The following is a 16855-nucleotide window of genomic DNA, read 5'->3' as shown; positions in this document are numbered from 1 at the left end:
ATCGATATGGGAGCGTAAGCATCTAACTGTCACTGACATGTCCCCCAGTGAATTCACAGAAACAACACGTCACCTACTCCAGCCAGGAGTCTCGCATGATCAGTACACGAGTCTCAAATAGGCGGCCCGCCGAGCTTTCATTTGTAGCCCACCCTGGCTGTATATACCCGACACTGCTCCAGCGAATGCACCTCTTGTGGGCCTAAGTTTTACCTTTGGTTAGCGTAATGAACAATGAACGTCATCATTCGACGTAAAATGCCCCCGCATCAGCTTCACGTTATTCTTTAAGACAGCCGTTGAATCTGGCTGTCGTATACATCCCCGCCATGTACCGCATGTACTAGATCACCGTCATGCAGGAATTTCGTATCTGCCACAGACGTTGAATGTGCGTTTTAGTAGAGGCTTTGGAGAGAGCAGTGTGAATGTGTGTGTGTGTGTGTGTATATATATACATATATATGTTGCAATACACCCCAAGCACGGATGTGTTCGCCAAGTGACAATGAATGTAAAGTCGCTGCATTCTTCACGCAGCACCGACGGGAAGTGAGCAGAATTCTGAAAGCGCATCCGGGGCAGCCGAGCCGCACAACTGCATTACTCGCTCATTGAAACCACCGCTTGCGTTGGCAGCGTAGACTTGCCCCAGGCTCTATCACGTGAGAAGCTCCGTCTCTCTGTAACCGCCCATTCTCATGGGCGGTTCTGGTACAGTCGCTTCTGGCACAGAATGGGCACAAACCGAATGTGTTACACACAAGCAACACAAACTGTAAAACCCAATGGGAGCGTGGTTTTCCCAAATTAGGCAGTCGGGACGTCCGTAGAAGAGGTCAAGTTGACGAAGGAATTCCCTAACACAGCGGCATCTAGACGCGGTCGCACGCTTTCTTTTTCTGCGCGAAGCTGCCCGCAGTCATATCAGTTTCTGGAGAGAGCCACACTTATCAATGTGCAATCGGTGGGGCTGCTGCGTTGTTACGGTTCAACAGGAGGGCGGTACACGTGTCCGACGGCAGCGCGGTCTTCTTAGCGCGAGCCGCAACTGATTAGAGATGCGGTCTACGGAGACGGTCGTCAACGAAACAGGACGCCACCGCACCGTTCCGCAACCGCTAAGCCGCACTAACAGGAAGCGAATAGCGGCAGTGTATGCATAAACGTCTTCGTAGCAGCACGCCGCGCTTTCGCCGCTGCCGGGCCATGAATATGAATGCCGGCCGGTTCACGCAAACGCCGGGCGCGGCGAAAGGCGACCGGTCATGCGCACGCACGCGGCCTTGCTGCCCGTGGCTGCCACGACGGCTCTCGCGCGAGGGAACGCCGCGGCGCGTCTTGCATACATATCGGCACTGCACACCGGCGCGCAAACGAGATACACCGCATATTCCGCGGAAATTGAAACGGTCCGCGCGGAACGAACGACCCGCGATTCTTTTCTCCAGCGAGACCCTCGCGAGGAGGAGGCGCGCGCGCACAGCTGCTCACACGCCCGCACCGAGTGCAACCGATTGAGGACACTTCGCTCTACGCGACAACATTCTCCCGGGAGGAACACGACAGTAATGCAAAACCTGAAACTGAAACTTTGCTGTAACTTCTTTGAAGGGGCACTGCATTCATTTATTTATTTACTTATTTATTTTATTTAGTTAGTTCGCATTAAATGAAAGTCCTCGGGAAACTGGAAAACGTGCCGGCAATCCCCGGAGCACCCTAAATATATTGCTATAAGCGCTTTTCCACGAACAATTTTCGGTCTCATTTCCCAGGAAGTGTATCTGTCGTCACGTCATGGCACAGAGGGTGGCAACGTAGGAGCAAGACATATCGACGATAAAGTTTCACAATTAGCGTCTTGCGCTTGCAGCGCCACTACGGCGTCAAAGAAATGCTATTATAAATATTAAAATAAAATATAGCATTTTATGGTAAGAAAAGTAATCTTAATTTTCGTGTTTTCGCGTGTAATTACAATTTAGAGGTTAATCTATTAGCAGCAATCAATTTGTTGCCTTTGATTTCTGAGTAACCAACTTTCCGTGCCTTCACCAGCGAAGTTAAGCCGTGTTCGGCCTACGAGGTATGAAATCGACAATCGAATTCGGAATCAGCAGCCTCTAATGAACCAATCTCCATAGCACACGTTAGTTGAGAGAAAGCGATAACCGCAGTCACTTCTCCTAGCTTGCGAACTTCACGCGCTACTACGAATCGAGCCGAATTTGGTGCTAGGTTAGAGCCGTAGCTTCGATGGGTCCCGCCATATTTGTCGACGAAAAGCCTTTGGGCCAGCTTTTGGAGCTCTCGCTAAATCAGTGAAGTAGGGTGTCCGACGTAAAACCCAAACGCAGTTTGTGTCTCGCGCATTTCTAAAGCTCTCTAATAAACTACGAGAGAAGCGCCCGCTGGCAGCGCCTTTTAACTGTACGTATAGATTGAAGGCTGGCATCTGAACGTTGGCCCACGGAGTGAAGAGGATTGATGTTAATTTAGAAACGATAGGCAGGAGAGAGTCGAGAAATCAAAGAGAACATAGACAACAAAAGTTCGGACGCCTGCGATGCCGTAAGTAAGTTCTAATTCACCCCGGAATACATCGCACTTGGCGCGGAACAGCGTTGGGATTTACGACGTCGTCAGAGGTGTGTCGTGCTCGGTACGCTGCAAAGAAGCGAAGCAAAATCGCAGAAAGGAGCTGATGTGTAGTCTTAGCGGCGCATGACGGGGCCGCGATGTCCGCCACAGTTGCACCGCAATTAGAAAAAAAAAAAAAAAAAAAACACGTCAGAAGTGGCTTTGCGCGAAGCAGACATGCAATACTGTGCACACTGCACACACCTGTATCAATTTCCACAAATATTAGTCCGCCTAACACTTCCCTTTTGCCCAATCTCAAAGAGCCGCCTCTGATCGGATATATACTTCATATGACAATTGCCGGCTAACTTTAATATATACATATATATATATATATATATATATATATATATATATATATATATATATATATATATATATATATATATATATCGTGTGTGTACACAAACACACACACACATATATATATATTTGGATCGACCTTTTTCAAGGCATACAGTAAATTTGTCAGTCCACCGATCGAAACCGTTGGGTAAGTAAACCAAAGATAACCGCAATATTGTGCTTCTCATCTTTCTAAATAGGCTTGGCCCATTCAAAAAAGTCAAGTTACAATAAATAAATAAATAAATATGCAAGCATGCATGCTATGGCGCCATAATGTAATCTGCTTGTGATATGTTTGTTTTAGTAAAGCAGCGCCCTCAAATAAGCTGATTGAAAGCAACTGCTTTGCCTGTCGCAAAACCGAAGAAACAGCACATCACCTTGATAATGGTACGGAAGGAGTACCAACAGCAGGTCTCGCGGCTTCGCAGCTATTCCTTCCTCTCGTTTCTACTTCACACTTATTATCCGACTCTCAAGGCCGACTGATCACATTGATAACAAAAGCCCCTTGATAACGCGGCCGAAGCGCCACTCTGACCACGCACGAAATGCGAAAAGCAATGGAATAAGCATAAGATGTTTCAAAATCCCGGCTCTGCTCGCACCACGTCGACAGAGTGCGCGCGCAGCTATATTTCGCGCCAGAATCTTGCTTCGGACCAACGCCAACTTAAAGTGACGGTTTTATTTTTCAAGAGTGCGTATCCGTACTGCAAGAACAGGCTCGTGGCAAGAATGAAAGCGAAATAAGTAGACCGCGAAGAGACCCCAGTGTAGAGAAACGGTAAAACTATGCGTCCAAGAAAGTAAATGTACCACTTCCGAATGTGCCGAGTTGGCAATCGGGATGTCTGTACAAAACAAAAGAAAAAATTATGCAGTTCCCACGCACTGTGGGAATCGATGTGAGCGCAGCTTTCTGTGCTGTTTGCTTTGATTGACGATAATTAGCGGTGATGTTGACGTCAAAAGTTTAATTTTGTCAACGTTTAAGCCTAACACGAGAGCAGTGAGTTGATGTTAAACGTTACCTTGCGTGCACCTCTGCTGTTTGTCGGCGTAGTACACAAAACACACAGGAAGAGGTGTTTGCTTGAGGCGTTGTTGTGCGCCATATTTCAAAAGCTCTGAGATGGTTAAGCGTAGTCATTGCCTCACATGGCACATCGCATTGTGGCAGAAGCATTAAACTTGAATTATGGGGCTGTACGTGCCAAAACCACAATCGGATTATGAGGCACGTCGTAGTGGCGGTCTCCAGATTAATTTTGACACCGTGACGTTCTTTAACGTATCCCAATAGTGCACGTGCGCTTTCTATTTCGCCTCTGTCGAAATGCGGCCGCCATGGTCGGGATAAAATCCGCGACCTCTACCAATGCCATAGCCGCAAAGCTACCGCGGCGGGCACAGAAGTGTTGGTGCCGCGTGGACCATGCGGTGCGCTTTAATTAATGCGGCTCGGCCTCCGCACGCCCTGCGTAGTTTGTTCGCTTGCCATATTTGCATGGTGTTTATTCTTGAGAAATAGCAGCAACGTACTATACCGTACCTTGAACTTAAGCTTATCCTGTTTCCCCTCAACCGCGCCGCCGTATAGGGTTTGCTTGCCTTCTCACCTCCCCCCCCCCCCCCCATTCCCTTGTATGGGAACTGCCTGTTTTCCTTCCTCCTCCCTGCAGTTATATCTACGTCCCAGCTGGACTCGCACCTTAGTTGAATGGGAAGCGCTGCAGTTTCTGGAATGCTTCTGAGAGGAGTCACGGATAATTACGGCTGTCAAGAGGCTAGCTAATATGGGGAGGGCCAGGGAGCTCCAGAGGGCATTGTGCACATTCGACGCGGTGGGGTGAAAACTAGTTTCTAGCGTCGCCCTTCCTCCCTGACTCGCTCGTGTCAATATACACAGGCTTTTACATGGCCGTTTCAGCAAAAATTGTCTGCACCTGTCCACATGATGTTGCTCGAAAAATCCGCTGACTCGTCGGCTTTTTCGAGGACCCAATTCGAGAAACCAAGACGGTGCTCCAGATCTTTGTATTCATTGGTGCAGGTTAAGGTGGTACGGGGGACAGGCTGAATCATTTAGAATTCTCTTAGAATTCTCCGAACTGGTGGCTTGGAAATTGGTACCTGGGCGGTCACGTCGCGCAGGCTAGCACGAGTGTTTGAGGCCATAAACGCTGGAACATCCGTGCGTAGGCTAGAACTCGAAGATGGAGTCCTCCACTGTTTCTTGAAGCTGCCGGTTTGTCACAGATTTCATAATTTCGGATGATCTTCGATGCGCCTGCTCTAACGCCACACTTACATGACTGATATATCTTCGCGGCTTTCCTCTTGCCGCCATTTGCAGTTCCTCAGGCAAGGATCGTGCTTGCCTTCTGCTCATTAGAGAAATGACATGGCGGCTGGGACGAAACAGAACGCACGCACCTTTAAACCTTTGCACTGAAGTGTTTCGCGGTGATAGGTCTTGTGGAAAAAAAAAAAAGAAAAGAACCCCTGTGCCCTTTATCTACGCTAAGACAACAGCTATCACGGCTTGTTTCCAACTAACACCAAAGGCGACGAGTTGCTTCGGAAGCGGCGCGGCAGATGAGGCATTAGCGCGACCACGATGTTTTTTTCTGTAGTTCCCTTATTTCATCTGGCTAACTCAGAGCTAGCCAGTTCGAGGACGCTGCTTTATGATGCGGGTGGAGCGCAGTCAGGTGGTATTTTTCATATTTCGCGGCTGTATGTATCAGTCGGTAAAAAGTTGCGCCCAATCAGTACGTCGCCGAATATACCGCAGTTATAAGTCCCTTGGCTGTGCCTACAAATGCCTTATTGACACTTTAATAATTAGGACAGTACTTATCGAGTTGGATAATTACAATTACATAATTAAATCATAACAACGAAAAAAATACTGCTTGCTACTCCGCTATATATATATATATATATATACATACAATGGAACTGCCTGGACGCGTCTACCGCTGACTCATTTCCAATTTTTTGTTCCCAACTAGACAACGCGTTTTAAACACTAATGATGAGGTCATTCTGTCGGCTCTGAACATTTGAACCTGTATTTACTTTTTGAAACTTGTTCGTTCTAATTGGCTGTTTTTCGCCTTTTATTACTGTAGAATTTTTTGGTAAGTATTGCCTATGCAGAGCTGCTGTGGACAACGATACTATAGCTGTCAAAACCTGACAAATGTATTTCCCACTTGCTCAGGTCTCAACCAGAGACTGGCAGTATTCGAAATAAATAAATAAAAATATATATAATTACGAACACAAACATACCACAAGCAGATCACGTAATGTGATCTTTTGTGCTCCATCGTGATGTCTGCGACCAACAGTATCCGGTCAGACTGGGACCGCGTTCAGACTCCGTCTAAATAGCCACATAGCTCACGACAGCGCTACACACCTCAGACTGCCAGAGGATTAATTTGACAAAATATGTGTGACCCCACTCCAGGCAAGATTCCACTCTGTTCATGAAGGGGAACAAAGAGAGTCAGATTTTGTCCACAAATTTAGAACCACAACGGCATAAATGAACACATGGAAAACCTCTCGTTTCTCTTAGGCTACAGTAACGAAATAACTGAACCACCGCATATGCAAACTGAATACGTGGGCGATGCTGAAAGAATGTTTACTGCTCGATTGGGGGAGTGTACTGACCAGCTGTCACCGCAATGTTCCGGTTCACATTACCTTTCTTTTTTTTTTTCAATTTTTACTTCACCAAATTATTATACATACTTCATTTTTCTTTCTTTCTACATTGTTTTGTCTACATTTTCCCCCACGATCAGTTCCTAGTTCGGAGCTAACTGCTCCCTGTCTCGTTCCTTCCATTTTTCTTTGCTTTTTTTTCTTCTTTTTTTACACATTCTTCTCATATTACAACGCCTTCATTCGGTCAGAACACCACAAAATAGCTTACGTGTTTGTCTACCATGTAACACATTCGTCGACCGTGTAATACGTCTACATGGTAGACGTACCGAACTACGGTACGTCTACACGTACCGCATTACTTTTTTTACGCCATTGACTTCCTAACCCCATGACACTCGTCTTGGAGAACGCGTCAATGACCCAAGCACTGCCATTGATGAGGGGCGCGTCTCCGCGAATCACTATGTGTCTTCGGGTGAATACCCCTGGAACCAACGAGTAATCTCTTTACCCCTGTGCTCTTGCTCACACTTCTTTTTTGCTTTCTTTCGTTTTTTTTTCTTCGTGTGTAGCTACATATATGAAGAGACTATGTCGCGAGAACTTACTCTAGACCTTGGAAGGGCGGTCGACCGATCGAAACGGTTAGGCAACCGCGAAGTTGTGCTTCTCGTTCTATATATATAACATATATATAACCAAAAACATCCCCGTCGTCTACGCACCAATGCGCCGGTTGGTGGCAATTTCCAAGCTTAACGAAAGGTGACAGGTGCTGGTGAAGTGTGACTGATGCTAATTAGGTATCAAACGCGACATCACCTATGCAGAACTTGCCGACATCTTCGGAATGCCTATCGGCCAAACCGGCATCGAGAAACGAGTTGCGTCAGCTCCGTTAGCTCCGACCGCGGTAGGAAAAAAGAAACAGCCCAAGAAAAAAAAGTGGACAAGGCAGAAAACATGTCTTGTCCACTTCTTTTGTCTTTTTCGTTCACGTTTCTCGTGATATTTCTTATTTCAGCCACGAATTCGTACCAACCTGGGCAACTGTGATTCTGAACACTAGGCAGTTTCAGAAATAGGGGACGCTATTGGCCACGCATACAAATGAGTTTGGGTTTGTGGGTACGCAAAGACGCTTTGCTTTAGCGACTTGCGATGAAGTATAAACGATACACCCTGGCACTGATAATAAATAATTCGACGTATATGCTACAGCCATCGCCAGTTATCACAACTTGGTAGTGCTTTCGCCCGCGTTCCCGGCACCGACAACGTATACTTTCAAACACTACACTCATCAGTAAAACTGATGAAGTGAAATTAACGAGCTAAAACACGACTTCATCAAAAGAAATTAATCTGCCGAATGCACGATTGCGTTTAACTCGGACATCCAGCCACTGTGAAGCGAACGTGGCGATAAATTTTTAGTTATATCACGGCTGTTCGAGGGAAAAAATGCCACGTAGACAAAATATTTGGCAGGCGAAAACTTTGAGACCGAAACAATGTCACCAAACGGCGGAATACAGACTCGCTTTGATTTATCACGGTTGCTGGCCCCCTTCGTTTGATGCGAGCTTTAGTGTGCATCAAAAAAAGCTCACATACTATATGTCTGAATGAGACACTCGCAACATTCCTTCTACGTGACGATATCACAACCGGCCACTAGTCCCACATGATACAGGTTATTTTGATTTAAATTAAAGCAGTAAGGTCATCACCTGCTCGACATTATGCAAAAGGAAGTCAAGTCTTCAAAACGAGCTTTGCATGTTACACTGATTATGCTCTCCCCTTGTTTCCTATTTCTCAATATCTTTCTTGGAAGGGGAGGGGGGGGGGGGCTCCCACTGCTGAAGTCCTATGATAGCACTTTCAAACCTCTTGATAAGATCACAACTATCAAAAACGTGCACGCAGCACCAATGCAGAGAAACGTTGGTCGACATTGCACCCCACACGCAGACAAATTAAATTCCTGACTAAACATGCTATCCGAAATTTCATTACCTTCAGACGAACTGCAAGAACAAAAAAGAACCGAAAAACATACACACACGTGCAGAGAAATTCTTTGTTGCCAGATGTTCACGATCACAGACTCATGGTGCAGACAATATCTGGACGCATAGCAAACCAACCAGTCAGACTGTTGTCCAGAAAATGACATCACCTTAGTCATTCTACAATGAAATAAGTAAAACTGGAACGTATAACATAAGCATCCAATAAACGTGGTAGCTCACCCGGAAGATCGCGTGCAGTAAATCCTTCGAAGCGTGAACACGTGGCTCGCTCGTTCAGTCTACTTGCACCGGCTGGTCAGCGTTGCAGCTGCTGTCGATCTGGTCGGCATCGAACTGCGACGTGGTCCGGAGGAGGCATAGCCAGACACTGCCTGCGGTAGAGAGATGGCGAGGGGGGTCTGTCTTTTGTCAACTCAAGTTTTGAGGCTGCAAGGCCGTAAAGCCAAAGATAAGCTATCCCTTGCCCCAGCTTTTTGTCACTCAGCGCCCACCAAATAATTCTCTCCCTCCATCCCGCTTTCACCACCGCTCTGGCCCCGTGCACCACCTCCTTTCAAGCTTTCCAATAAGGTCTCGGGGTTCCCGTTTCCTAAGTAAACAGTGGGCGCGTCATGGTACTGAGGCGTTCAAAAAGGGCGGCCTTGAAAAGAGTATCTCTTCTCCCCCACTGCCCGCTTTCCGCTCAGTCTCTGCATCAACAATACCCGATGGAATCTGACACCAAATGCCAAAACGCGCGCTGCGCCCAATCGCCGCATGGTGTTGCCCCGACGCACTCGTCAAACGTCCGGCACACACGTTGCCGCGTCGACGGCAAGGTCCGTGCAAGATAGCGGGGCGCCGAGCTCGCGCGCGCATGCGTGCCCAATGTGCGGCTCAAGACTGTCTCGGCGTCAGCAGGTGCATGGCGGGCGCTCCATCTCGTGGCACGGTGCCAGTCAACCCGCTCCGGAATAGCCGACGCCCGCGGGTTCAACAAAGTTCGCCCCAGCACTTGTTCCCGAAAGAGGCGCCGCTTCCCCGGAAGCAGCGATGAATGCTACCGGCGCGCCAGCATCGTGGAACCGCGCAGAGGAGAAGGTTGCCTCCTTCCGTCCTCACCAATTTTAAAAGATATCGCGCACTCTAATACAGCGCTGCCCACTTTCAACAACAATGACAAAGAGTCTTGCCATCTCAGCACCGTCGGCATTGTGACTACGGCAGGTGGAACATTTCCGGTTCGTACACCCGAAAAAGGGTGCAGAACAAGACAATAACTGAGACCAACGACTAGCATTCACTCAGGGTGATGAACATTTCTAATGGCATTAGAAGAGGATGCCATTTCTAATGGCATCCTCTTCGAAACGGGGCGGTGACAGTCACCTAGCCCGCTTTAGCTAATCAGGAATTATATATGCTACAGGAAGGCGTTCGTATCCTACGGGTCTTGCTGGGTGAATATCTTGGCGTTCTATTATGATTTACTGAGTCATGTCTGGATTTTTGCTGCAGCAGACAAATGCCTCTTTCTTCCTTGTTTCCCGCTGTTACATAAATTCCAATGAACTAACTAGCCCAGCAAGCAACCATTCTGCGTCATGCTATTGCGAATATTTGCTCCGCTATGATCTTGCGCTCAAGCAGCGAGCTCGGGCCTCAAATAGCAACGACAATGCTCTGTGTTATCGCACAGATTATCCCTCCTGATTTATTCCTTGCCGTGTTTCTAGCCCTTCACGGTCTCCCCCCCCCCCCCCCCCCAACATCCCTTGCATCCAATTTACAGTCTGTTTCTCTGATTTTCTTTTTGATGGCACTGGGTCGTCTATTACAGTTTCAATTATCCTGTACTTGGTTGCCAACCTTCTTGCCTTCTTGCGTCATTCCGTGTCTACGCTTTTGAAATGATGTGTGCACGTCAGCAGGCCATTTATTTTCACCAATGTTTCCGAGTTTTTCTTCGAAACTAATATTGCTCTGCGCTTCCGACTTCAAAAGAAGCCCAATCCACATGTCTGCCTGCACTGCCTCATTTGTGGTTTTACCATGGGCCTCCAATGGCAATCGGCCCGCCGCTCTCCGTTAAATTTCAATCCCAACAAGAACTCCGGCTTTAAGCCTAGAATGGCATTTGCGAACATTAGCACCGGCACCATTACTAAATTCCAAATTCCTCGCACCACCTCATTTATTAGAGCACCTTGGGGAAACATGTTCCATTATTGCTGCATTTCAATGCCCTTCATCCTCACATTATCCTGGTGGATGTTTAAATATAGGTTCTCTCCTTCGTTCATATATACACCGAGGTAATTATATTGCTTGACTGTGGGTATGACGACTTACTGTCGGATTGATACCACGTTGTTACTCGTCTTCTCATAAAATATCAATATTTGCCGATTTCTTTACGCTAAAATTAAGGCCTAGATATGTCGCTTCATTGCCACACGTATTTGCTAGTCTCTGTGAACATCCTGCATTGTCGGCTGGTAGCACTATTTCGCCCGTTCCACACTTCCCCCAGGTACCCTCTGTTGCACACTTTGCCCATTACTAATGAAAGGTGAATCGAAACCTAATTGCCCGTTTAAAAAAGGAAAATCTAGGGTTTCTACGAACCAAAACTACCATGTAATTATGAGGCACGCCGTAGTGGGCGACTCAGTCTTCGACGTGCCCCCAATGCACGGGACACGGACGCTCTTGCATTGCGCCCCCATCGAAAGGCGGCCCGGGAGTTGACCCCGCGACCTAGTGCTTAGCAGCGCAAGGTATTCGCACGAGTGATAACTGCGCGCAAACTTAGAGGTTAAAAAAAAAAAAGACGGACGACACGGCGCTGTCTATTCATTCTATTCGTAGACTACAGTAGCTCGTAGAGTAGACCACGCCCTACGCTCATATTTAGGGGGCGCACACGTCACGGCCTTTTTCCGCCTTGTTCCGCACACAACGACGAACGGTTGCCGTGGCAAGCGTGGCTGCAGCGTTTGAAGCAGGAAAAACGCCGGTTTCGACACTATAGGAATGTATAAAACAAAAAGCGTACACAAAACAAAAAAACTGACCAAGGTCGCGTCGACCACGAAACAAGTCAGCGGTACGTCGTCGTCGTCGTGGGCAGTGTAAACAATGAAAGTGCTCATCGCAGGAGACGGTGTCAGTCCATTTCCCTCACTCATTTGGTGTTAAAATGTCTGTTCTTACTATCAGAGTTATCACTGTATCTTGATCATTAATTCAAGAGAAAGAGAGATAAAGAGGAAAGGCAGGGAGGTCAACAAGATATCGGTCTCCGGTTTGTTACCCTACCCTGGGGATGGGAGATAATGTAGAAACTAAACAAATCTGGAGAAATTCCTGTGACTTCAACAAGCAGAAAAACTAGCGTAGAGGATTGCACAAAGGAAGTGGACGGAATGGGCACTGGTCCTGTTAGCCGATTTGTCTTTTCTTTCGCGAGTATGAATACCAAACCCGTCCAGCAAGAAATTGTCGAACGAGCGCTCATGAGGTTTAATTGGTCTACAGAACTTGCCCGAAATGAGCGCCGATGTGATTCGCCATTTGCTGCGAAGAAAATTTTGGCAGGTTAACGTAACGCTGAAATCGATCGCCGCGAACTTTCTTACAAGCCTGGATACATAATTGAGCGTCACGTCAAGAGATATCCCTCGAAGGAAACCATTCAGATGGCCGAACATTCCCATCGCAAGCTTATTCTTTCATATTAAACGTGACAAATATTAAGGTTTACCATTATACGGAAGGTTATCTCATGGATCATTGGAATTGAAAAAAAAAAACAATGAAAGTACAAAGCACAGCCAAGTCTAGTAAAATTGATCACAAGCCCCTTCGTAGTATATCATTAAATAATTTGAGACATTCCGTCCCATGAGCCCTTTATTTTGTAGGAACCTTTTTCCAAGCAGTGAGGGCGCTATATCTCTCAGATCAACGTCACCAAAAGTTCAGAAGTGTGCCATAGATTGTAGCTTGAGTTAATCTAATGTACCATTTCCAGAAATAGTGCGCGCATGCGCGAGAAATGCATTTTCCAGCCAATATTATCTCGTCCACAGACTATTGGAACGAAGTAGGGTTCTCTCTTGTGGAAACAGCGCGAAAATCGAGGATTGAGAACACAACACAAACGCGGCGTTTACACGAATGCGACAAGTGGCGCATCGCTTTTTCAGCGCATCGCATTCACGATAACGGCGGCAATGCGCTATGGAGGTGAATCGCATTGATCCGACACGAGAGGGTAGTTCGAGCAGTCTCGAAGGTGCATGTAAACGCTGGTGTCGCAGTGAGGGAGAGAGACGGCAGCCGCCGTGTGCTCTCCTCCACTCACCGGCTATCGACGACGATCACTTTCGGCGATAGCATGTTGGCATGACGTAGAGCTCAACTAGATCAATCAACTCATCCGGTTTTGCTCAATCAGCCAATCAGCGCACACCTGACGGCCGAGGTGATAGTATCGCCGAAAGTGATCGTCGCAGAATACGTGTCCCCAGGTTCCGGCTTGTTCCGGACGAGGGCGGATGCGCCACATTAAACGTTGTCGCATAGCAATTACCGTGGCGCGCTAAAGAATGCGACACGTTGGTGACGCATTCATGTAAACGTAAATAACCAATTAGTACTACGAGAGTTATTGGTTAGCAAACGGCCGTGCAAAGCAGCCAACATTTCATTTTTTATTCGGACATTTCGAGAAATTCCCACGAAGAGAGGCAAAAGGAGACTGTCTCCTGACTGGGCCTACTCTTCGTTCTTCACTTCGGGCAACGTACAGCAAAGCAGAACACGATAGAAAACAATATACTATGTACAAAGAATATTCGACACATCATCCAGAAAAAAAGAAGAAAACAAGGAGAGAAAACCTTTTTCTAGGTCACGCTTATGAAAAAGTTTATGAAGAACATAGATTACTGATTGATGCTACCAGCGCTATAGAAGTATGAATGCTGCGTAGCTGAAATAATACACTCTGCTTTTAACAATTAATGTCATCGTTGAAGCACCCGGCATACTTTCACAACATCTGAAAACACGCGCCAGTTTTCATACAATGAACGATCCCCCGCTAAATATTTTCTGGACAAAAAAATAAAAGATACAGAACGCAAAAGAAGATTACCGAACTTTTTCCTTACGCATTTCTTTAGTTTCCGCGTGATCTCCGGACTAGCCTTAGTGAACTCAGAAGAAGAAGCAGCAAAAGATAAATTAGTTATCAGCGTTAAATGCAGTTATTTCTTGATGCTGTGATTCTTGATAGTTGCTACTATGATTCTGTATTTTACATTTACAGGAAGTCCTTTCTACGGTGAATTACCTTGGGTCTTCAACCCCACTATATCGGTACTAGTAATGTTTTTTTTTTTAATTTATGTCAATTTGCAAAATCAGCCCGCAAAAGTTTGCATAGTTTCTCATCGAAATCCATTGCTCGATATCAGCGCCGCCATAGGGTCACGGTGCAGTTACAATGAACATCGGGCACACTTTGATAAACGCAAAAGTGAAGGAGGAAAACATTTCGTCCCACGTGCGCGAAAGCCGTATGGACGATACTGCGTGTCCAAAATAACTCGAAGAGAACACTTCGCGCCGAAAAATAACAGCCAGCAATGCGTCATGACGTAAATGTTTCCTGTAGAATAAGAAGGTGTGCACTTGTGCTAAAACCCAGTACCGAGGGGCTCGTTTTTTTTTTTTTGTTTTTTTGTTTTTTGTAGTCTGAAGACAATAAAAGGAAAAGAGGAAATCAATTTTTTTTTAATATAGGTAACGCAGTAATGATAAGGAAAAGGGAAACGAAACCGGACGACAACCAGCCACCGGTGGGAGAGAAACGCACAATCTCCGCATCATGTCACCCCATCCACGTTCTTGGGAAATTGTGTATGTGTGCTAAACCTAACCTTAAGTGTATTAGCGCCTCTCACGGCCATGGCAGCAGTTGTAGAACAATCTTGCAACCGCAGGATTCACGTAGTCGCGAACCTAGGAGCAGGTATTGGCCAATGAACCACCAAGGCGTCAAGGCTGCCGGAGTCGACACACTCGCTATGCAAAGAGCGAGAAATATGAAGACAACCGAAGAGCTCGGATTTTTCGTCAGTTCCAACGATACGAAGCCAGCGGAAAATGATGCCAAGAAAAAGCATAAAAGAGCATCGGCGCGAAATGGGGGACGAACGTTGCAGACGCCACACCAGGTAGACGCAGGGCTATTTTGTGAGTTTATGGGCTGGTGCGTCGGGTCGTAATGGCCCTGTAGCGAGTTGTGTTGGGTAGTGCAATTGCCGCGCGCCGGACACGAGGTCTATCGGCAAGCACGCGGCCACGAGTGCTCCTCGCCCAGCAAGGAAAGCCAACAGAAGACATCAGAAGTGCGGGCAGGAGAAGATTCGCACTCGCGCCGCAATCTACCGACCGCCAGAGTGAGCTTCACGGGGTCGTGGCCGGACCGCATCAGAGGACGGAGGTGGGGAGGGGTCGGCGGGGAATGCATACGGCACACGGGGGTCTCATTTTACGGCAGGCGTGCACTCTTGTAGACGTGCGCCGTCTCCTTGTGACCGAGCACATTAAGCGACAAGAAAACGCACCGCAACGACGGACACCCATGGCACGAAACAAGATTCGCGTGGCACGAAATGTTGAAGAACGCCAGCCCGGCCGCAGGGAAATGGAGTGTCCTCGCGCTGGGAATCGCGTCGTTCTTGCAAGTGGGTGGCGGCAGAGAAACGAAAGAGCGTTCCGTGCGGCCGGGCATGAACTCCATTCCTGGCCCCCGCGGCATTCTGCCGCTGGTCGTGTTCGTCTTTCTCCCTTATTTCTGTGTGTTCCCTCGCAGCTGCGTGCTCTTCTTGCAAGGAAAAGCCAAGAGCGCGAGGAAGTGGGGAAAGGGGGCTCGGCTCGCGATGAAGACGACGAACCGGGGCATAGTAGTTGGGAAACACTAGGCGGCGCCACGATAAGGTGCCCCTCGCGCACGGAGAATGCGAGCGGTCGTTTGCCCCCCTCTACACCCACCTTCTTTGGAAGCGGAGCCTCCCGCAGCTTTGTCTGCCAGATACCCAGGGAGGGTCTCTGGCACGTCATTTCTTTTTTTTTTTTCCGCCCACGCCGCACGAAGATCCGCCGGGCATCGCACGCGCGCCAGTTCACCACAGGCAAAGCTGCCGCGTGGGTGGTTTGAGGTGGTGCCACCCCGCTAAAGCATGTGCGGACACAGGCTCGGCAACACAGCCCGATAGTTGGCGAAAGGCAAAAATGCCTCGTGTAAATAGATCCCGATTCCCAGAGTCTTCCACACTACCCTTCACATAAGTTTGCTATTTGAAGAACTAGTTTGTTTTGCCCTCCAGCAGAGGCCGGTTAGAACTAACGAAGCCAATTTTTTTTTTTTTTCGTTTTGAAAACGGTAACATCATCAAGAGCCCGTCACGTCCAGACCAGTGCGACCATCTCTATCATCTGTTTTGTTAACGAAACGAAGAATATTCAGCACTGATCTGTTAGGGCGCGATGCATATGTTCATCCGGGGCACGTGGCAGCCACCATCGCACCAACGTATTTTGAGCAAGAGCAGACAGCGCTGTAAGTCAACGACAGTACGCTGGTTAATGACCCGGCGTGTGTACTCGTCTTGGCTACCTCGTTTAATAACCTCGTGGGTGGCTGACAATTTCGTTCGAGCAGGCGGACGCGCATCCACCTGGACCCACACAGCGCGCGTGTGCGCCACATGCTCGGGCCGTATCGCGCGCATTCGCGGAAAATTGAACGTAGGCGCCACGCGCAGCAGAAGCTGCAGGCACAGGTGCCGCGCGCGGCAATTGCGTGCCGGCCAGACACATGCAGACGCGCGCGCACGGCTGCAGCGCAGCCCGTGGCGGGCGAGTCGGGACTGCCGTGGGACAGGCCGAGTGGCGTCGTTTAATTGCAGCCAGGCTAATGATGAGCGTCCTCGGCACCGCTTTGTCTGCCCGTCTCGTGCACCCAGTGAGGCCCATCAGGGCCGCCGTCGCGCCTAATGGGGCCGGCACGGCTCGATCTTGGGCGGCCGATCGACTCCTCCGGACGGTGCTCCCGGCGGCGGCAAATGGACGCT

The 16855-nt window shown here is 48.1% G+C and overlaps 1 protein-coding gene across 5 annotated transcripts in view; it reads right to left on the bottom strand.

Annotated features, from left to right (window-relative positions):
• Positions 1-16855, bottom strand: part of LOC126545415 (uncharacterized) — a 55139-nt gene that overhangs the window by 25161 nt on the left and 13123 nt on the right. For all 5 annotated transcript variants that reach the window (XM_055061575.2, XM_055061572.2, XM_055061574.2 and 2 more), the window contains exon 2: positions 8946-9097. The gene's annotated coding sequence lies outside the window, so the exon portion shown is untranslated. The remainder of the gene's footprint in view (positions 1-8945; positions 9098-16855) is intronic.

The sequence above is a fragment of the Dermacentor andersoni genome, chromosome 1 (genome assembly GCF_023375885.2).
Source record: "Dermacentor andersoni chromosome 1, qqDerAnde1_hic_scaffold, whole genome shotgun sequence".
In the NCBI taxonomy this organism is placed as follows: Eukaryota; Metazoa; Arthropoda; class Arachnida; order Ixodida; family Ixodidae; genus Dermacentor; species Dermacentor andersoni.
Note: the sequence above shows the minus strand (reverse complement) of the source record. Positions and strands in the feature narration are given on the sequence as shown.